We start from the raw sequence: 23,962 nt of genomic DNA, 5'->3' as shown, positions 1-23,962 counted from the left end.
TATATGTCAAGAATTGGCTGGCATGTTCTTTATAAGTCTCTCTTGTAATATCTTGACTATTTCAGATAGTTCATAGTTCAGTTACCTGAGAATATTAAAGTGTGGTGCAATTTTTATTTCTGGAATCAATGCCTGAACTTGAGGTTCACTGGAGGGGTGAAAAGGAACAAAAACACACACTCTCTCACACACTTTATATTTAGTTCATTTATGTTATGTTCTTGTAAATTCTCTATGCTGCAAATTCATGGAAAGACAATAAACAGGAGGGAACACTACTCCCAAACGTTCTCTTGGAAATGTGTAAATTGAGTCCTAATATGCACAGCACATTATAGAAAGTATGAGTGAAGACCCTAGAAACCAGACTGCTTAGCTCCTATCTGAGCCTCACTTTTTATAAAATATGTTACTTTGGGAAAATTAGCTAACTTTTCCATGCATCAATTTCTTCAAATATGGGGAATGGGACTAAGCCTGACTAATATAGTTACTGTGATGACTGAGTCAATATTTGCCTAGAAATGGTAAACACTCATTAAATGGTAGCTGTGTTATATTTAAGTATGGATTGCCAATAATAGAAATGACTGATAATATAACTTATTTTTAATAATGGGTAATAAATATCAATTTTAAAAAGGAAAAAAAGTAAATAGACCAGAATCCAAAGAGCAAGATTTTTGAGACCATTCCAATGTTAATAATATTTCTTAAAATTATATTAACCATTTTGAATCTGATAATATTGTATTACTACACAGATTACAGAACCCCAAACCATACTGGGCTTATAGGGAATGTGCATATCCATCACTGAATAAGTGATTGGATGAATTTCAATGGAGGGAGTGGAAAGGATTCATTACAGAAGGAAAAGCTGACAGATTAGGCCAGGGAAATATGATTTTTACAAATATCCTATAATCCAGTATGTGATCTCTTCTCTTTCCTATATTATCAGCCTTGTTACGCATGTAGGTCCCATCTTCTCATCTGATACATTTTGTAAGGACCATTCCCTTATTGAAAGCAAAACAAAACCTCCCATTGCCTGTACTTCATGCTACCATGATCTCCTTTCTTTGAATACAATACAATTTAATATTAAGATCAGTATCGAACTTTTTACCTCCTAATAACCTTGTTTTCAATCTTAACAATTTATTGAAATTACTTTCTTCATGAGCATTATTTTTCCAAAATCAAATGAAAATTTTGGAGTTTTACTGTTTGCTTGTGTTTTGTTTTCATCTTTTACCTATCCATGAGTTGTCTAGGCAACAGCTCATCTTGAGAATCTATATTGCCAATGTTGATGCTAATGTTATTGTTTCAAGTAGTCTCTCCTCCTGCGATTATGGTTACTCTTTCTCTCTCATTGTACCATGGGTTTTTCCTCTCCGGAGCCCACAGTATATGCAGCATCCATCCACCAAGGGTATGAACATAGTAGTCAATGTTTTGTTTAACAAATTATTTCCCCTGAGCATTGTATAGCATCCTGTAACTTCATCTGTCACATCTATGCAAAGGACTGAAATGTCCCTGGTCCATTATGAGATTCAGTACACAGTGTGACAGAGTTACTGGGGAAAAGACTGCAGCTTTGCTGCCCTTTAAGAAAGGAAGTTGCAGGGGCACCTGGGTGGCTCAGTCTGTTAAGCGTCCAGCTCTTGATTTCAGCTCAGGTCATGAGCCCAGGTGTGTGAGATTGAGACCTCTGTGTTGGGCTCTGTGCTGAGTGTGCATCCTGCTTAAGATTCTCTCTCCTTCTCCCTCTACCCCTATGCCCAACTCATGCTCTCTCCCTCTAAAAAAATTTTAAAAATTAAAAATTAAAAAAAAAAAAGAAAGGGAGCTACAGATGTAAATGACCTTTAAAGTCTTTGTCTAAATCAACTTCTTTCCCCCCCCTTTCTTTTCCTGCAGGAGAAAAATCCGTCAACAATAATGGGAAGTAGTGGCCCTTACTGTCTCAAATTCAAATCAGAATACATTATCTATCTTCTTTCCTCTTTCAGCGAATGATTCTATAGTTACCTAATGACTCAGGCTTTAAGCTTGGAGTCACTTTTAGTTCTTTTCTTTATCTGTCATATTCAATAATTATTTATGCAATTGAAATTCAGTTTACTCTAAATGTGTATCCTACATTAAAAACAATTTAATTATTGTTGTTATTGGATGAACTATATCCTCCAAAAAGATATGTGAAAGTCTTAACCTCCAGTACCTCCTTTAGAAACAGTCATTGCAGATGTAGTTAATTAAGTTAATACGAGGTCATACCTGAGTAGGATGAGCCCCTATTCCAGTGTGACTTTTCTCCTTGTAAGAAACGGAGAGACAGAAACACAGGGAAAATGTCATGAGATGACAGAGGCCAAACTTGTAATGATGCAGCTGCAAGGCAAAGAACGCCAAAGATTGATGGACGCCCCCAGAAGCTAGGAAGAGACAAGGAAAGATTCTCCCTCAGAGGCTTCAGAGGTAACATGGCCCTGACAACACCTTGACTTTGGACTTCTAGCCTCCAGAACCACGAGGCAATGAATTTCTGCTGCTTTAAGCTATCATTTGTGGCACTTTGTTACGGTAGCCTTAAGAAACGAATATATTTGCACTCCTCATTTTTCAATCACAAAATAGTTTTGAGCTTACATGGTACTCTGGACATTTCACTAAAATTATCTACTTGTTCTGACTACAACTGTGATTTTATCTATTTTTCTTTGTAGTTTTAGCAAATTTTGGTGCATGTAGGTTGAAGCTCTAACATTAGGGGCATACATGTTTAAGATTATTAGGTCTTCTTGATGAAGTGACTCCATTATTGTTATGAAATGATTCTCTTTATCGCTTGTAATACTCTTCTCCAGAATAAATTATTCCAGATTTAATTTGATTAGTGTTAGCATGTTATGTCTTTTTCTACTATTTTAATCTGTGTGTCTGTATATATAAAGTATCTTAGAGGCAACATGAGATAACATTATGCCTTGCATTTTAATCCCATCTGACAATCCCTGTCCTTTAATTAGAGTGTTTAGACCATTTAAACTATTATAATTTATTTTAAATAAATCATTTTGCCGTTTGTTTTCTATCTGTCCCACATGTTCTTTTTATAGTTTTTCTTTTTCTGCCAAACCCTACCCACAGCCTGTTTTTATAATCTTAGAACAACAACAACAACAAATGGTTTTCACCCTTTTAAAAGGTTTTAAATAGGTGAAAGGGATTAAGGAGCGTACTTATGATGAGCACAGGGTGATGGACGGAAGTGCTGAATTACTGTATTGTAGACCTGAAGGTAAGAGAACAGTGTATTTTAACTAACTGGAATCAAAGTAAAAACTTTAAAGAAAAGGTTTTAAACAAAAGAAAAAAAATATGTAACAGAGACAGAATGTGTTCCTCAAAGACGACACTCTTTTTCCCTTTATAGAAGACTCACAATGCATTGTTGTGATGTTCACTTTAAACAATACCTTAACTTTTAAAGAGATTTAATTTTTTAATGTCTTTTAAATACACCCATGAAGTCACTATTTCTGCTTCTCTTCATTCCTTTGGATAAATCCAGATTTCCATTTAGTATCATTTTCCTTCTATTTGAAAGACTATTTTTCTTGAGTGCATGTCTGCTGGTGATGGGTTCTTCCAATTCTTTCTGCTTTTGTATGTCTTAAATAGTCTGTGTTTCCCCTTCATTTCTGAAAGGTGCTCTTCCTAGGCATAGAATGAGGATTGATAATTTTTTTCTTTTTTCCCCACTTCTTTCTGTACTATAAAGATGTTCCTCACTGTCATTTGGCTTGCAATATTTTCAAGAAGTCTGCTGTCATTCTTGTATTCATTCATTTGTGTGTAACCCCCCAGGTTGCTTCGGGATTTTTCCTTTCATCACAGATTTTCTGTGATTTGATGAAGTTTTCTTCTTGTTTCTTATGATTAGTGTTCTTCAATTTGCTTGTGTTGTAATTATCTTCAATTCTGGGAGATTTTTGGCTCTTATTTCTTCAAACATTTGTTTTGCCCTTGACCCTCTGAGGAAATTTCATATACATATTAAGTTGCTAATATACATGTTCCACATCACCACTGTGCTCTATAGTTTTCATGTGTATTTGTTTGATTTCTAGCCTTTCTTTTTACTATCTTTTATTTTGCCTAATTTGTACTACCTTGTCTTATGTTCCTTAATCTTTTCTGCTGCAGTAATTAATTAGTCATTCATCCTATCTAGTGTAGTTCCATCGCAGTCATTGTAGTTTTCATCTTTAGAAGTTTGATTTGGGTCTTTTTTATACTTTTCATGTCTCTAATTTACATGCATAATTTTCCCTCTAGCTTTGTGAACCTATGGGAAACAGTTGTACAGTTGATGTTTAAACTACATGGGTTTGAACTGCATGGGTCCACTTATACATGGATTTTTGTTGATAAAGTAAATGTACTATAAATGTATTTTCTCTTCCTTACGATTTTCTTAATAACATCTTATTTCCTTTTTTAAAAGATTTATTTTTTAGAGAGAGAGGGTGTGCACATGTGTGTGTGGGGGGGGGGGGGAGAAGGGCAGAGGGAGAGACAATCTCAAGCTGACTCCCCAGTGAGCAAGCGGCCCAATGCAGGGCTCAATCCCAGGACCCTGAGATCATGACCTGAGCCGAAATCAAGAGTCAGACACTTAACTGGCTGAGTCACCCAGGTGCCCCTAACATTTTCTTTCCTGTAGCCTGTTTTATTGTAAAAATACAGTATATAATACATATAACATCCAAAATACATGTTAATTGACTGTCCGTGCTATTGGTAAGACTGCTAGGCAACAGCAGGCAATTAGTAGTGAAGTTTGGGGGAAGTCAAAGGTTATACACAGATTTTTGACTGCACAGTAGGTAGGCATCAGTAATCCTGGTATTGTTCAAAGATCAGTTGTATCTGCTTTTAATCTTCTTTTATGCTTATTCTATCATGTTTATCATTTGTGTCACTTTTCATTAATTGATTTTATCCTCCTAATAGGTTGTATTTTTATGCTTTTTCCCATGCCTGGACACTTTTAATTAGATGAAACACTGCAAGTTTACCTTGTTGGCTGCTGGTTATTTTTGCATTCATACCAAGATTCTTCAGCTTTGTGCTGGGAGGCATTTAATTTACTTATTAACAGTTTGATCCTTTTGTAACTTTTTTTGTTTTGTTGTTAGTTGGGACAAAAGCAAGATTTATTCAATGTCTAATTTTCCTCTACTACTGGGGCAAGATCTTTCTGAGTAGGATACTTGTTTATCTAAATTACAAGGGTGTAGCCTCTGCCTGATGGGAACAAGAAATATTCCAACCTGTGGATGCTTCATTCAGATACTATTCCCACTAATCCTCTTGGGTGATTTTCCACCCAATCCTGGACAGTTTCCTCACACCCATGGGCCAATTAATACTCAGTAATTACTCCAAGAATATCCTTTGAAGATTTTCAGAGCTATTTCTCTAAGCAATTCCCTCTTCTCTGATACTTGGGCCTGCTAATCGTGGCTTCATTGATATCTCCAAACTCTTAGCTTCGTTTCTTCCTGTGAAGGAGATCCCCAGGGCACATCTGGGTTTCTCCTCTCTGCAACATAATTTGAAGATAATAGGGTGGAGCAATTATCAGTTTACTTTATCTGTTTCCATATCCCAGGTATCACAGTCCTTTACTGCCTGATTCCAACACCTTGGGAACTATTGGGGGTTTTGGGGTTTGCTTTTTAGTTGTTTCTAGCATAAGTATTAGTCTTATGACAATTATTCCATCTAGATTGGACATGAAATTTCCCAATATTCCATTTTGAGTTATTTTCCAGTATGTTATTAGTGTAGCCATGAAAAATACTATTTTCAAATTTATATAAAATATATACTGTTATACTCCAGCCTATTAAAAACATAGTAACACTCCTAGAATATTCAAATAGTACTGATCAGTCCATAGATATAAGGAAACTACCAATGGCCAAAGAAATCAAGGTATAATTTAAGCATAATACATGTTAAGAACAAATATGGTAACTTAACAAATAGTATACTAATCAATAAACAAATGTAATTGTAGTTTGAACAAAATCAATGGTTTATGAAACTAAAATCATTAATCTTGAAAAAATGGAGTACAGAGCTAAGATGGAAGATTTTTTTTAAATCCTGAAATATATATATATCTCTGTCCTTTTCTGTGCCTTTAACTGCTCAATCATATAGAAGAGTAAATTTGGAAATATGGTTTATTTATTAAGAAGCACAACTACATATGACTATCACTTCTGTGTAAATGGTTGAAAATGTCACTGAAATCTTGTTTTAAAATTATTTAAAATCAAGAATATTTATGTAATCACTTTTAAACAACTGAGATTTGTTTTATGAAAGATGGATGTTATTATATACACAATATACATTACTGATATAAAAGCAAAAGAAGGATCCAAATTACATTTTAATATTCATTATATTTTAATATGAGTATGCCTTTTTCCTCAAGTTTTTTTTAGAATTTTTAAATATTAAGAACTTTACAACCACTGTTACTTATGCTTTCAAATTATTTAGTTTTTTCTCCTAAAAATGATAGGGTTTGAGCCTGTTGAAAATATATTTTCAGCATTTCCTTTCTCTTACCTAAGTCCTTCTTCTAATTCACAACTATCCAGAAATACCACCTGCATAATGCTCCAAATGTAGAATGAGAACCATAGTGAAGGGTTTGATATTAACCCAGAAAAAGAACATACATTTGTCATGTCAAAATCCAATCTTATTTCATTTTTACTAATATTTGCTTCAAGTTATCATCATATCCTGATTCCATTTCTGAGTCCTAAGAGAATAAGGCTAAGCAACATTAAAATCCTAAGAACTGCAGACTCCACAGGTGATTTTATTACTAAATAGTTACCAGATAACCCATTATATATCTTTCACACTCATAGCACCTTCTTAATTGATTTTAAATAATTAAATTTAATCCAGAAAGTACTTCTGGTTTTGATAAAAGTGTTAATAGTATGGAGAAAATTACATGTACAATATCATCTCCTTTTTATTCATCCAGTGATTCCATAAACATCTTTTCAGAATCTACTTTTCCAGAATGCAGTAAGTATTGGAGATCCAAGAATATCTTGAACAGTTTTTAAATTCACGTATCTTGCTTTTAGTGAAGAAGAAAGATTTTAGACAACGTATTTGATAAAGTATGAAAATGTTGACATAGGATTATCAAGATGTTATTGAAAAATATATCACGGTGCCTAACCTTCTCTGGTGGAGTTAATGAAGGCTTGAGGAAGTGATCAATTTTATCCACAACAGAAAAAAACTATTTCCCTGATTATGTGGAAAAAAGTTATATTAATGAAGCTTTGAACAGTTCTTGAAAACTTTAAAACAATGAAACAATAAGAAAACTTTGAAACAATGTACTTAAAATAACCACCATAAATATTTTGATGATAAGCCTTTCTTTAACTACTTCTCTTTACTTCACACTATTAGATTCCATGTAACAATGAATCAATTAATATTCTCAATTAATATTCTCAACTGTCCTTAATGTAAATATGCATGAAAATATATGGAAAGAACAATGTTTAAACTTAGAAAATCAAAAGGAAGAAATAAGACCACATTTATTATTTATTTCTTTCATATTTACAAATAGTCTCACTTCTCTGTTGCCCAGCCACCTTAATAAAGAATTCTTAATAAAGAATTTTCCTTATGCGATTTTTTTAAATTGTTTAGTGAGGAACAAGAGCAAGATTATTATTGTTGCAGAATGCAAATGGAATACTTCATCTCTGAGTCAAGCACTGAGCCTGGCATATAGTTCGTGCATTATCAATATTTAATAAATAAGTAAGTCTCAATAAGTTTTCAGACACCCAGGTAGATAGATGGTGAATAAGTGTAATAAAGTAATGGTGTGTATAACACCAACTGTTAAATAAGTAATCAGGGACAGGACTTAGAAACTGAGGGAAATAGAATACTTATAAGTAATAGGGAGTATGCATCAAGGTAAGAGTTGCAAGCGTGGCATAACAAGGTACAAATGTGAAAGATAATGAAATCTAGTTAGCTCGTTAAATCTGCCACACTTTACAGAGATTCTCTCTCTCCAGAGATATATCTTCGACTATCTCTTTAGAGATTGGTGTTTTAATTGGCTAATATAATTACATTTCTTGTGAGTGATAACACATTTGCCAGCTAACATATTAAGAGGGTCACTTTATCTGGGTAAAACTAATTCGTTATTGTCCCTTCTCATCACCAGAGGTTTCAGGAAATTGGACAAAACCCACATGGATATTATCGCAATTACTGGCTGAGGACACTTGAGGGTAACTCAAGGGACCTACAGTAGCCAGACACAATATGAATGAGCAATGCAATCAATCAATCAATCAAGATTCCACCCAAAGTAAATTGAACTTGACTAAAATAAATATCAAATAAAGTAGACTATATTCTGGACCTCGTACCATCCACACAAATGTTGCCCTGGAGACCTCCAGCGTAACTCTTTCCATTTATTCAGGTCTCCTACAATCTTATATAAAATAGCACTTCTCTCACACTGTGTCATCTTTTTGTGTCCTAACATATGTTGAACTTGCTTTTGTTACCTAGCATTATGTTATACACATTATCTGAGTACCAGGCCTCTGCAATTTTATACCTTACTATCTGACCAATAACTAAAATAGCACCTGGGGTATAGTAAGTGTCCACCGAATAACTGCTGAATGAGTAGTAAATGAATGGAAGCATTCAGAGCCCTCCCCTCTCTATTTTTCATTAACTCCCATCACTACTAGAACTGGAAAATGATACTAAGCCCACTTTGGGCATTAATAAATGACACGAAAACTAGGAGACATAATTGTGGATGGAAGGGAACATGTTCAATATCACTGAAGGTCAAAGAAGCTTGGGAGCCATACCTTCGGGTATTTGATAGCCTCTACAACTTTCATAAATGAAGTTCAAAGCCTATGAAAAGATGTGTTTATTCCTCTGTGAGATCACTGGCATCATCAAAGAAATTTTATATCAAACTTAGGCTCATCAGTACGGTCTTTTTAAAAATTTTATAACTTATGCAACCAGTAGAGTAATCAGTCCACAAGCACATTTAGACAGCAGAAATTTGTCTATATGCTTGATCTCTTTTCTTCCTGACAGTTCAATATGCTGGAAACAGGTATGCTAGAGAAAAGCCAAATAATAAGGTAAGTCCGCCTGGGGTAACACTGCTATTGTGTTTTCATTATTAAATACAAATGAAGAACAGAACAGGAAAGGGTAAGAAACACTCTCATATGTATTAATTACTATCCTGATTTAACAGTAGAAAATATATTTTAGAACTGTTTTCACATAGATGATCTCAAACTTTTTGTCTCTTAATAGGTAATTGATTCTGCCTTTAATGTAAAACTTAAGAAACAGCCACCTGGTGTATTTTATTTATTCAACTCCCAAAAGATAAGATTTTAATATGACAAGATTTGAAACACAATAGTATACATTTTACCTTGTCTTATGCTTAGAAAACTGATCTATAGCTATTTATGAAGTAGTTGGGCAGTAACCATCATTCTGATAGAACTTCTTGTAAATTGGGAATCTTTAAAAGCATAGTACTTTTATATACTTTTTTTATAGGCAATACTGGTTGAGCTATTCAATAAAATCATTACCTAAGCAAAAGAGAGAAAATTCAAATTAACATTATTTTTAAACATCATTTCTCCTTCATTACATTATTTGCTGCATTACCCTGAAGTGAGCTCATTTGACTTCTTACAAACTGCAAAGGTATGTTCATGAGTCTCTCCTTTATTTAAGAGAAAGGAAATCACTCTCATGATAGATTTTTATGTCAATTTCAAAATGCCTTCTAATTGTCAAAAAATGTATTTAAACTATGTACACTTTAACTTCCTGCCCAGGATATAAATAAACACTTTCAATGAATGGATTCAAGTGGAATTACTGTGAGCAGTTCAGAGTTAAATTCCATTATGTTCCCTAAGTGTTAACCAATTAGTCATTTTCATTAGCTACAGGTCATAACCTTGGACCGGCCCCAAAGAATTCAATCCCTACTCTTAAAAAGACAAAATATGCTTATTAATTCAATTTGATAAAATGTGTCATATCTGTGGCTAATTTAACCTTTTCCTTTTCAGTCTCACTCAAATCCTCCGCCCCTGCCCTTTGGGCATCCACAAAAGCTTACCTCTGTACATCCACCCATGACATGTGAGTAAGCGTGCTTCTAACTGCTGGCACGAGCTGTATACTAAATATTGTACCTATCAAGCTTTTACATGTTTTCATTTTGAAATTTCCATTTAAATGCAAATTCTGCCATTTAAATAGAGTCCTCGTGTGCTTTATTACACTATAATTACTATTTCCCATCTTCCTGGGACCAACTGCAAGAAAGACCATAGGTCACTTTACTAGCCCTCTAAAAGTGCAATTGAAATCAGAAAGTCATCATCGCTAGCGCTTGTGAGTGACACCCATTTGTTAAGGGAGACCTGAGGGACTGATTCAAACAGTGCCCTAAAACCTGTCTTGTCCTGTGATTTACAAGAACAAGAACAAACAAAGCCCACAGCTACAATTTCTTTAGGTCCATGTGAATTAAATAGCTTAGCCAGGATTTGGCACAAATAAATAGCAATTGAAATGCTGCCCTCATTTTGAAAGGAGACACATGCCAAGATATAAGCTAATTCCAATGTCAAGGGACAAGCAAGAAACACAAATATATTTAGATATTGTCAGTTCTTATTGAACAAAATGCAATCAATCATGGGTTCAACTGAATATAAATGTTAGAAATAACATTTTTTATAGAATTGTTTATCAATAACATGGGCACAAATATAAAGATATACATATGTATTTGAAAGTCTTTAGGAAATACAATGAGTTATAGCACTCTTAACATTTAATTCTTAACATTTAATAAAAACATTTAGTAAAGCCTTGAAATTATATTTTTCATAAATGTATTTTGTGGCATGTATGTTTGTGTGTGTGTCTTGGCGGGGGGGGGGGGGGTGCGTAGAATGTGGATGGCAACCAGAAAAAAAAAAGGTTGGTTTCTATAGGCAGTATCTCCAAAATGCTTGTTCAGTTTACTTGAATCTCTTTTTTTGAGAGGCTATGTGGTACAGTAGAAAGAATATGGATATGTGAATCAGACAAAGATGAGTTCAAACAAGACTGCAATTACCAAATTGATGTCCTTGAGCAAGGTACTTAATCTCTGTCTCTCTGAAATTGGAAACTGAAAGTATAAAATACCTCAGAAGCTAACATATAAAGGCATAGATACATAGAGGTAGAGAGATAGGTATAGATATAGATAGTTTGAAATAATATCACTGGACACAGAACACATAACTTCTTCAGACACTCAACATTCCCACATATTCAGTTCACGGTCATTATGACCACGCATTACTATTTGAACACAGGAAAAAGAACCACCACTTTTCTCATAGATTCCTGATTCCTAAGCCTGTCTAATAATAATACAAATCCTGGGACCCTGAGGACTGAAGGAGCCAAGCACAACCATTTATACACAGGGTAGGTTCAATTTCAGTATCTCTTTAAAGTTCACTAAATCACCAACTAGAAATACATTCCTTGCTACTGTTTGCTCTTACCTTGACTTCTTGTGATCTTGTCTCTAAAATAAAGGTAAAGCAAGTTTCATTTTCTTAATTTTTTAAAGATATATTTATTTATTTTATATATAGAGAGAGAGCAAGCAAATAGGGGGAGGAGCAGAAGGAGAGAATCTTCCAGCAGACTCCCCACTGAGTGGGGAACACTATGCAGGGCTCCATCTCACGACCCATGAGATCATCATCTAAGCTGAAACCAAGAGTCAGACGCTCAACTCACAGGGCCACCCAGGCACCCTCAAGTTTTACTTTCTAAGTTGAACTTTAATATCATTCTTGATGTAATAAAAATGTTGAGGCAACTTAAATGTTACTGGCATGGCTTTGAGTTTGGTAGTCACTGGTCCATGCTGAACTTCTTAAAGCACATTACGTCAAATTTGCTCTATCAACTCTGTTTATTTTTTATTGTCATCGGGAATTATTTCCTATATCAATATTAAGATAGTTGTTTCTAAAATGTTCTAATGATTACTCTAGAATTTATAACTTTTCATTTAGCTAATTTATTGAAATTCGGAATGCACTTGTATAAACACACAATCATTTTAAAACTTAGAGCATTCCTCAGCATGTGATAAAACTATTTAGTAATTGATATACTTTTAGATAGTCACTTAAAAATCAAATTCTCTCTTTAGTATAGGAAAAAGGATCGAATCACCCAGGCTCCATATTTTTAACCATCTGACTCTACTTAAAAAGCTGATAAGACTGTTACTGACAGAGGCTTTGGGGGAGCTTTTCGGTAAACCAGACCATAATTATGTTTGGTAGTCTACTTAATGAATAGGTTTGGATTAACAAAAAGTGTCATTCCTTGACTTAAACTCTATTCCTGATACTGTTTGTAATTAGTGAATCCTACAGGTTTCAGTGTTTCTTCCAAAACTGTTCATTAAATTTTCTCTTAGGATTATGTTCTGGAGGAATTTTTACTTCCCATTTCTAGAAATTAACAACATGGACCAAGTACATATTTCCACATAGAAAATAAATATTCTTTAAGCCTTATGCTGCGGAGTTATCTTTATCCTTATTCTATTTTCTAGACAACAATATTTGAACTCTATAAATTGTTTCAGAATGTCAGCAGAACTCAATTGCTTTTGTCAAGATATTAACAGTATCAGTAATTGAATCTTTCTCCTCTGCATTCATGGTGCTGGCTACATTATGACATCTCTAGTTTCTGGCAGTGCACCAGATTACTGCTTAGCTTACTTAAACTCCAAAAAGTGGAGCACCTGTAGAAGTCTCTAATTTCATCTACTGTATTTCATGCATTTACTTATTCTTTCACTTAACACAAGTATCTCTTGAATGCCCACTCTATTCCAGGCACTAATGCATGCACTGGGGATAGAGGAATGGGCCAGTTGGATAATTCTCCGCCCTCATAAATTCTGAAATTTGGTGGGGAGGATGAAATACAAAAATAAATAAGTCTAAATGAAGACAGTTCATGATGTGGGCCCTAAGTGCCACAAAGGGAATAAAGAGGAGTATAGTGAAAAAGAAGCATGAGAGGGTGTGGGGAAAATAAAGATGGAGTGTTCAGAAATGACTTTTACGAAGAGATGACTTTTGAGAAGACACCTGAAGAAGGTGAGTGAGGACCTTTGCAAATATTTGGGGAAAAGAGTGTTCCAGACACAGAAAGTAAAAGGGGAGAGACCTTGGAAGGGTATTTGTTATGTTCAATGAGCAAAAATGCTGGCTGATTGGAGCTGAGTGAGCAAAGGAGGAGATGGATTATAAGTGAGGTCAGGGGGTTGCCATACACTAAATCGAATGGGACCTTTGAAATTCAAAGCAAAGACTTTGAAATGTAGTCTCTCTGATAGGAGATGTTTTCAAAAAGAGCCCTTGGTCTACTGTACAGAGAACTGACTTATCAGTGGAAGAGTGGAAAGAGTTAGACCCAGTGGAGTCTGTTGCAATGTCTCTGGAAAGGTGGTGATTATCTGGACAAGGGTGGTAGCAATGTGGATGGTAACAGCAGAAGGCCAGTAACTGTACATTATGTATGTATGTATGTATGTATGTATGTATGTATGTATGTATTTAATGTTAGAGTTTGTAAGACATACCAGCCCTTTAGTTTCCCTGATCTTTGATTTTTTCCTTTCTCTCCCTCTCTCCACATAATTTTCATCAGTAAACTATGCTGGTTCAATCTTTAAACTATAATCAGAATCCAGCCATCACATTTGCTTTACTGACACCAACACAGTTCAAGCCCATCGCGTCCTTTGCCTGGACGAACGCCTCCTTACTGGTATTCACCACCGTATTCTCTGTTGGCGGCACAGCCTCGAGAAGATGCTGGTAATATCATTACGGGAAGGACTGTTTTACTTTTCCACTCAAACCTTTCAAGTGATGTGGTTCATGGTTTCATCTTCAGTTTAGTTCTTTGTATACTCTCTCAGCTCACCCCACTCTTGTGCTGCTAACTCCCCTGCTGTTTCAGCAACACACAACACAGATCTTTACCTTAAGACCTCTGTAGAGAATTCTCTTCCTCACCTCATAACTTTATTCAGTGTCATTATTTCAGTTACACCTTCCCTGATTTTCTATTTAAAATTATACCTCTGAACCTGAAGTTTCAACTTTCCTGTTTTATTTTACTCCATAACATCCATATAATCTGTACATTTTGTTTATTGGTTTTCTTATTGTTATGCCAATGCCCACGTGGTGGTAATTGGTGCTGTTCGCAGAATTTAGCCAGCTCTCACTCTCCTGGATACATGGGAGGATTACAATTCCTGGCCCTTAATGTTTGGTGAGGATCATGGGACTAGTTTAGCAATAGTTCTATGTATCTTTGCTGTTCTGGAGCATGTGATCACTAGTACGAGGCTCTTCATAGTTCTCTTTCCTTCTCCCTCTGTGACTGGCAAAAAGAAATGACAGTGGCTACACCATTGTCCTTGGCCAGAGTGAGTCCAAATAGAGCAGAGCCTCAGGCAATCTGCAATAATGATTTCTCCCGTACTGGAAATAAACCTTCATTGTTCTAAACTTCGAAGAGTTTGGAGTTATTTAATAGAGCAGCATTACCTAGGTCTCTGTGGTCAGGGATTTGTGTTTGTTCTTCTCATTGTTGCATCCTCAGCAATTAGAAGAGTATCCTGCATGTGGTAACTTTTCAAAAAAAAAAAAAAAAAGTTTGCTCAATGAATAAATCAGAGATTTGGTGACTACTAATTGCCAGACTATAATTACTTCTCTGTGTAGTCAAGAATGGTTCCTCACTGAACACTACACTACTATTAACCATCCAACTTTTTAGTTTCCAAGGATAAGAAGTTTTCCATTGGAATATATATGAGATTATAATGCTGAATAACATTTATGATTTGGAATGTTTATTAGCCTTGGGGGATTATAGGAGAGCCAAAGCCTTTCCTGGAACTTGATTTGTATGGTTGTACTTTCAACAACGGTGAATACTAATGGGAAGAAAGGCTAGAGAAAATGAAATGAAATGAGAAATTAGGAATGTCTGCCAAGTGTCCTACATTCTGTTTTGAGATATTAGCAAGAAAAAATACTTTGTTCAATGCTATAATTCCTATGGAGGAAAGATAGCTTTCTAGAATGAAGGACTTCACTTTGAATCAAAAGGTAGAGAGGTCTGTGTCCTGCCCAGAATAAAAACAAAACAAAACAAAACACCCAACCAAACAAACAAAAAAACAAAACATCATCTAGGAGGGGAATACTACACACTGTTACATAGGCTGGATTATAATGTTACTCTAGGGTAATTTGGGGAAAAACATTTGTTAAAGTAATGAGCTGTAAATACCAAAGCTTGATTTCACTAGAAATCAAGCATAGTTCACAATCTAACACGGCTGTAAATGATTCTAAGTAGCCAGCCCTGTGGGAATAAGAACAGCTTGAAGCAGTCGGACACATGAGAGGGAGCTGTAGTTGATAGTAGGAGAGAGAACATAGGGAATTATTCAGTTGCTTATTGACAAGTTATTAGTAGAATCAGCAATTTTGTTTTCCTCTCTTATTCTGAGTGCTTAAGTTGCTTAATTTCTGATGTTTCATTAGATTTTAAGCAGCTGCCCAAGAGATGTTATTACAAAATGATGACAGAAACCGTCATTAACAATGTTTAGCGTGGGTAACAGGAAGGATGTTAGAGTCTGGAAGACTTCAGGGATCCCTGCTTGCCAGCATGAGTCTCCCTGTAAGAACAGATGACCTCACATATATAAAACCACAGCCAAGGTGGATATAACACACGTCCTTTTTTCCAAGTAAAATGCTAGATTCAGATATCCAACAACCATGAGAACTGACAGGGGCTGTTCTTAGAACCAGAGTGGAAGTTCATCCCTAGTCTTCATCGATATGCAATAGCCAGAAAAGGATCAGACATTCTTGATCACAATTACATGACATTCAGCATCATTCTAAATTATGTTGAGGAAAAAAGCCACTCAGGTCTTTCATCTTTTTGTTGTATGAATTTCTTGAGTAAACTTTGGAGATTTTCAGTAACTCAATCTTATTGAGTTCTTTCAGTTCTGTGTTTCCTACCCCTGTATCCAGGTTTTTCATTTGTTTCATTTCATCCATTTGTTATTTGTCTTGTCTTTTTTATTGTTTTTCATTTCTTGGATATAATCCAGGGATTTACTCAGTACTCTGCTTAATTTTATGTTTCTTTCTCCTGAAGGTCTCAAATGACTATTGTCAGGCTAAGGATCTCCCCCCAGCCGAGGTTGTTTTATTGCACTGAAGGACTCTGGGCTTGAGGCAGGTTTGTTCTGGCATGGGTGTACCATGTGTGTTTTCCTCTATGACCCTAAATAACAGGACCTTTGTTATAACAGAGGCATAAGTAGAAACAGTGGCAGAGACATTTTGTAGGGTTCTAGTGAGCCATCAGCTGTAAAGACTGTGATTTCAACCACCACATGGTAACTGCTTTTCACAGGAGCGACTGCCCAATAGGCCCATACATTGTTTGGCTGTCAGTCTTCCCTCTGAGCACCCTATAAAATGGGAAGCAATTCTATCTGAGACACTACCAATTGTCATGGGTAAGAGTGTTTTTCCTGAGATAGTGCATTTCACAATTTATGCTAGAATTAAGATATATAATTCAATCTGAGATGCACAGATAGGTCTGGGTCATCACAATCAAGGCCACTTTTAAAAGGGCGCCTCTCTTATACTGCTGTCTCTTTTCACCAGTTACCAGACCTTCTGACTCAGGTAGGTTAAATCTGGAGCAGAGGCTCAGCAGGATGCAGGCAGTGCAGCACAGAGCAACGTAGTTGAAAGTGCAAGCTTGTCAATAAGCCGCAGAAACAATTAGCCAGCCATAGCCAAAAGAAAACACGCACATGCCTTACCTTAAATTTGGTTCACACATTGAAGCTGATGACCCTGTACTGTGCCAGGAAGGTATGAAAAGGTATGGCCTGTATAATAAGGTTTGTAGAGAAAGCAGGGCTGGCTCTAAAGCTGGTCTGAAAATGGCTTAAGAGTGCTGGTGAAGGAGAACGGCTTGTTCTCTATGGTGGTCAGTACAAGGGATGATGGTCGGGCTCCCTCTCTGGCTGGGGTTTACATGGATTAAACTTCCTGCAGGCACCAAAGGAGGGAGAACCTGGGCTTTCTTATCAGTGCTAGATTTGGGGCAGAAAGGGATAGGGGAGGGGTTAGGCTTGAGATCTGTTAGTCTTCAAAAACAAAAAGTGCAGTTAGACTCATTATTATACTCAGCCAACTTTAGTTCTTTTTGTTTTGTTTTCTTTCCCAAACCAACTCTCATATATTCAATTCGTGATAAGCAAATTCAGCACAACAACAAAATATATCATAATTCAAATCATTTCTCAGTATCTCAGGAGATAGACCATCCATGTCACTATTGGCTCTCGGTTGGACTATGTAACTGGTCCTTGGTTTCTCTTTTGTCCTCCTAAGACCAAGCAAAGCTTAGCAATTATATCAGTCCAGTTCAGTGCAGAAAAGAGAAACAACTAAAGGTAGTTAAAGCAGGAAATACTGGATACAGAAATTAGAAGTTTATAAAATGTTCAGAAGAGCCCTAAGGAGTGGGTTTAGGCTAGATCATATGAAATTACTTCTAAAAATAAACAAATGACCCAACAAATGAGCTACATCCTAAGAATAACTCCTGAAGCTATGCTTTAAGAACTGCATATCATCACTTTATAAAATATGGTTGCCGTAAGGAATTAAAGGAGTAATCCACAGAAGATACTCCCATCACATTGTCTGGAACATAGTAACAATGATGGCTTACTTATTTTTGCTATGCTAGATTTTTCTCTTTGCCATCGTAGTTTAAATCGCATCTATGTTTTATGGTATCTATTATTTTATTTTCTTAATTTTGAAATATTAACTCTCTTGTCTATATTTTTTAGGAGAATATATCCCTTTCAGTCACATTGCTTTATTTATATTTATTTCAATAAAATCTATTTTCCAAAGCATTTTAGCTTTGGAAATCTAACTGTAACCAATCAACTTTGTAAAACACTTCTTCACTGCATCATATACTAATTTCTATATGCTGATTCACTTTATGGGTATGGACCTGATTTTGCTGGAGAATGATGTTGAGCTTATATATGTATTTTTTATGTGGCCAAAGCAGCTTATAATTCTAATATTCTTCATATTTTCCAAAAATGATTCCTGATAAATTGAATCATAATCTATGTATTAAAAGAAATAGCATATTGGAGCATATTTTGTGATCTTGTTTGTAAAAATAATATAGAGTTAGGAAATCAAAATTAAAAAGAAAAATGCCCTCACCTTCTGTATGATAATAATGAATGCTGGAATCCAAATCTCTCCACACATTCTTCAAAACCATACATGTCAACATGAAAAGCAAATAAATTCATATATTACCAATATCTGGAACATCGGTGGAGGTAGAGACTTCTACTTATATGTAGACAGAGAGATAAACTATCTGAAACCACCAGGGACATGTTCTTTCTCAAAACATTTGTTATAATGAATGAAAGAATATAGACTTGGGTCTTGTATAGTTTTGTTGTTTTTTGTTTTTTTAAAGATTTTATTTATTTATTTGACAGAGAGAGAGAGAGACAGCCAGCGAGAGAGGGAACACAAGCAGGGGGAGTGGGAGAGGAAGAAACAGGCTTCCAGGGGAGGAGCCCGATGTGGGGCTCGATCCCAGAACGCCGGGATCACGCCCTGAACCAATGGCAGACCTTTAATGACTGAGCCACCCAGGTGCCCCAAGGGTCTTGTAGAGTTTTCCTACTTAAATTATATGTTAAAAATTCTACATTAGCTGCATTCTATAGACTTGCATACATTTAGTAAGAGTACTTTCTAAATAGCAGGCTTCAATTTAATTAAAAAAAACACAGAAAAAAACAAACAAAAAACAAAAACAATAACAACTATTTCTTGAAGCAGTCTGAGTTACTCTGACTTTTCTTGAGAAATGAAACAATTTTGAAGAAATGTTTACATTTTCTTACTTGGAGAATATTGTTAAAATTTTCAGAATAGTTATTTTTCTATCTTCTATTGCAAGTATGAATCATATGCACACTTATATCAAACTGTCACTGAGATATAGAAGTTATATTTTTTACTGAATATCATATTTTTGCAGTTTTATATCATTTTGGGTATTGTGGCAGATTACAGATTGCCACAAAGTAATTGGCTCCCTCCCTGAAAATATTTGTGAACTTCTCAAGTACTGAGTAACCAGCTAAATTACCAAATCCAGAAAGATAATTAAATTTTTCTTGATACTTAAAATATATTTTAATTTCCGAAGTTTAATTCCTAAATTCTGAGCAATGCAATTCTAATTTCATGTTTAAAAAGAAAAATTTACATTTAGAAAAGGCCATATTCTAGTCTCATGAGCAAAAGAATGTAACAAATTTCTGTGAACAATGTGCATTCTAATGAAATTAACTGAGGTTCAGAAATATGTACACAAGTTCTGGTCACCTCATAGCTAAAGCAGCAAGAGGGCTGCTGCTAAGAACAGAATGATATTATTTGAAATAGAAAAGAAAATGAACTCACTACAAGAAGGCTACTCCCAGAACTTTACACAAACTAAACATCGAGGGTTAGGATTTACATTGGATGGGCGATATGTGGAAGGACCTTTCCTGATAAGCTCAGGTGATGAGAAACTTGCACACTGCTTCCCCGGGAGGGCAGGGTTTTTCAGCATATGGGACAGTGTGGACATGCAACCATATGGTGCTATGGCTTTGATCTGGCTAGAGTTCAGACTCCACTCCTTGCTCTTAATCTCAGTCAAGTTATTTTACTCTCACTGGTCCTCTGTTTCTTCAGTATGAAATAAGAAGACTAAGAACTGGGTTCTTCTTAGAAATAAGAAGACTAACACCATGGGTTAGTTGTGGAGCTTAAATAAAATATTCTGTGTAGACCATTTTACATGGTGGCTGGTATATAGAAAACTCAATGAATGGTACACTGGTAAGTGTTTCAAATAGCAATTATAGTATTTGAATACATTCTTTTTATTGAGAGGAATTCAGTGTTATCTTAGTTTTAGCATAACTGTTTAATTTAAACACAGTTTAGTAAACTTATAAATTAAATATTCTTTTTAAGTTTACTGTCATTGACAGGCAAATATCGTGTGCTACATTCAAAAGAAGTCTTTTTTTTTTTTTTTTGCTCTCAATATCTCTGTTATCATAAGAGACTTAATTTTTCCTTGCTTTGTGGCTGTCTTCGGCACAGTGTAAATGTAATTTAGGTAGTGCATCATGTCGATATTTATAGAGTATATTGAATTTTATGAACTCATAATAAAATGCAAGCATATGTAATCTAATAAACTTAATTTGGAAGAAAAACACACAGGCACAAATATACAATGCTGCTTTAGATAGCCCCAAAGAAATGTTTCCTGCTTGCAAACTAGCACCCAAGCATTGGTGACAGTCAAAATAGTACGAGTACGAGAAAACTAACAATTAATATGTCACAAATGGGAAAAGAGTGAATGCAAGGTTATAAATATAAATAATTAAGCTATCTCTAGTTTATTAACAATAAACCAATATTGTTAAATAGTTTTGCTGAATACAAGCAGACATGATGATTACATGCACAGCTTTGGGCCTCTGAAATTCCAAGTAACTTAACACAGTTTCATTCTGAATTCAAAGATCCTTAACTGGCAGGTATGTAAGAGTGCCAAAGAACATTAAAATATCACCAGCCATTTTGACTCTATATAATACTATGAATAGCTCAGTTACTAGCTACTGCAATTAGAGTCTGTTGGTTTGGGAAGGCTCAACTGATTATCAAGCAAAGAGCTAATAACACCATCAAACAAATTCATGCTATCCTTGAAGGTGGAAACTACTCTGGCAAAGTGGATTATAGAATTTTTTTTACACACATTATGTTATTTACACAAAGCTTTATTATTTTTCCTTTAACATTATGGAAACCAGATCTCAATAGACAGCATGTAATATCTTAGTTTCTTCAACAAGCAAAGGATGAATTTTGAATATAATCCTAAGCCTTCTAAGCCCACTCCAAGTTTATTTCCTCTGTCACCCTGGCATTATTATGGCTAACAAACACTAGACAACTTAGTGATGTGATGTTGAAAAGTATGTCATGATTTTCCTACAGTTATATCTGAAACGGTATGTTTTCTTTCCTTAGATCTAGGATCTTTTTGTGGGGCAATCACAGATAAGCATATTTGTTTGTTGTTGTTGTTTACAGCTTATTTATTTATTTGGAGAGAGAGAGAGAGAGAGAGCATGCGCGTACAAGTGAAAGAGGCAGGGAGAGGGAGAGAGAATCTCAAGCAGCCTCCATGCAGAGCATGGAGCCTGTTGTGGGACTTCAATCCCATGACCCTCAGATCATGACCTGAGCTGAAACCAAAAGTCAGATGCTTAACTGACTGTGCCACCCAGGTGCCCCAGATAAGCACATTTGTAGTGAGAACGTTTCCTAATGCAAAGAAACTGTTAAAAAATTCCCATATCTGTGATAGCTGTATCTGTTTCAGATTATAATAAATGACACTCTTTGTTGATCCATGCTATTGGAAAAGTCATAATGCCATGAAAGACGAGCTACTGGTTTGCCTTGTAAACAAATTCTCAATATTTGGACCCATTACTTTAAGTCATTGCTGTTTATAAGCTATTTACATTTTTATGTTAAAGATAAGTGGCAACTTTCAGCTCATTTTTCCTCTGATGAATCAGAATTATGTTTGGTTAGAGGTTTTTCCGGAACAATTCTTCCCTGAATCTGAGAAATAGAAACATAAGAATTACTTATTTTTATTCTCCAGTAATTACAATAGAAAACAAAGAGAAAGGAAAAATGAAGGTTATTTTTCTCTTGTTTTTCAGTCCTAGAACAAATTGCACACTTCCTAAACTGCCTCCCTGGCTCTTAAGGAGGAACAGTGATAACCCCTAGGAACAGCAGCCTTTAACTAGGAAAGTTAGGTGCATGTATGCCTGACCACGTGACCAAAGTTTTCTTCCCTTAACTCCTCAGCAGCACCAAAGATCCTTCTTACTAAAGAATAAAAGCAATCTCACCACATTCTTAAGTTTCATTAAATTTTTCCCTCTCTAAAGCTCCACTCCTATCTTGTGATATCTGGATCTAAGGACAGAGAAGGGAAGGTAGAGCACTAGCAAATACAAATATGTATGCAAAGAGTATATGCTTGATTACCTCACTACTTCCCAAAACAGTATTATTTTAATTATTTCCAATTTTGTCTTTATATTGGTTATACATATACCATCGTTATTAACCCCAGTTTGTGTTCCTTAGTGTGACATTTTCTCATGCTTTATATCAACTTTCAGATCCACCAGTAGGATGTAGAATCTAGAATGGTGTTTACACTGAAATACATAAAAACTACCTGAGCATGCAGCCTATTGTTAATTAATAAACTATTTTATCTTGGCTTTCATGAAAGAATGGCAATGAATATAGACATTATTTCAATAGCAATACAAACAAAACAAAAAACAAAAACAAAAACAAAATCCACATGTCTTAATATTTGCCAGGTTCTGTTGTAAGTGCTTTGCAAATATTAACTAATTTAATGTTTACAACATCCCTTTAAGGTAGTCACTGTTAATATTCCCATTGAACAAATAGGAAACTAAGGCACAGAGATTGAATAATTTGATCAAGTTCATCTAAAAAATAAACAGTACAATGAAATCAAACTCAGAAAATCTCTCTCAGGGCTATACTGTAAACCACGATACCAAATTCTAAATGGCAAATAATCCATTTAAGATTTAGTAACCTCCAAACTGGAGAATTTTCTAAAGATCTGAAGAAGTGCTTTACAATAGAATTTAGCCCTGTCTTTCTAATTTTATATTCTACAGATTCAACTCTATTTTGAAATAATCCAAATCTCAGAGTTTTAAGAATTGGCAATCTGGTTTCAAAATTCATCTGCATTTCAAAAGAAATGGAAACAAAATAATTTGGTCACAATAAACAAAGCCATAGGACATATAATACCTGATTTCAAAGTCTACTATAATGCTGTTATCAAGACTGTGTGGTATTTGTGAGGACAGACATGTATATCAATGAAATTAAACTAGAGAACTCATAATACACGTGCATACTCACTGTCACTTGATTTCAACAAATATTCAAAATTAATTCAGTGTATAAAAGACAGTCCATTCAACAAATGATGTTGAAGCAACTAGGCACCTACATGGAAAACAATTATCCAATCCCTTACCTCACAACATAGAAAAATATTTACTTGCAACTGATCATGAACCTAAATAAAAAGCTAAGCTTATAAAATATCTTTGTGGCCTTTGAGTGGGCAAAAATTTCCTAACAGAATTCAATAAGCACTAACAATAAAAGAAGAAAATTAAATTAGAAGTCCTTTGTCACATAGAATTTATAAATAATAGTAATACATATAATATTGGCATTATCAAAATTAAAAACTTATGCTCTTTGTAAGACATGTTCAAGAAAAATGTAAGCTACAGACTAGAAAATATTTATATATTATTATAAATTATTAAATATGATATATATCACTATTATTTATGTTATGTATAACAAAGGACTTGAATTCA

Source organism: Ursus arctos, unplaced genomic scaffold (genome assembly GCF_023065955.2).
Source record: "Ursus arctos isolate Adak ecotype North America unplaced genomic scaffold, UrsArc2.0 scaffold_9, whole genome shotgun sequence".
In the NCBI taxonomy this organism is placed as follows: domain Eukaryota; kingdom Metazoa; phylum Chordata; class Mammalia; order Carnivora; family Ursidae; genus Ursus; species Ursus arctos.
Note: the sequence above shows the minus strand (reverse complement) of the source record.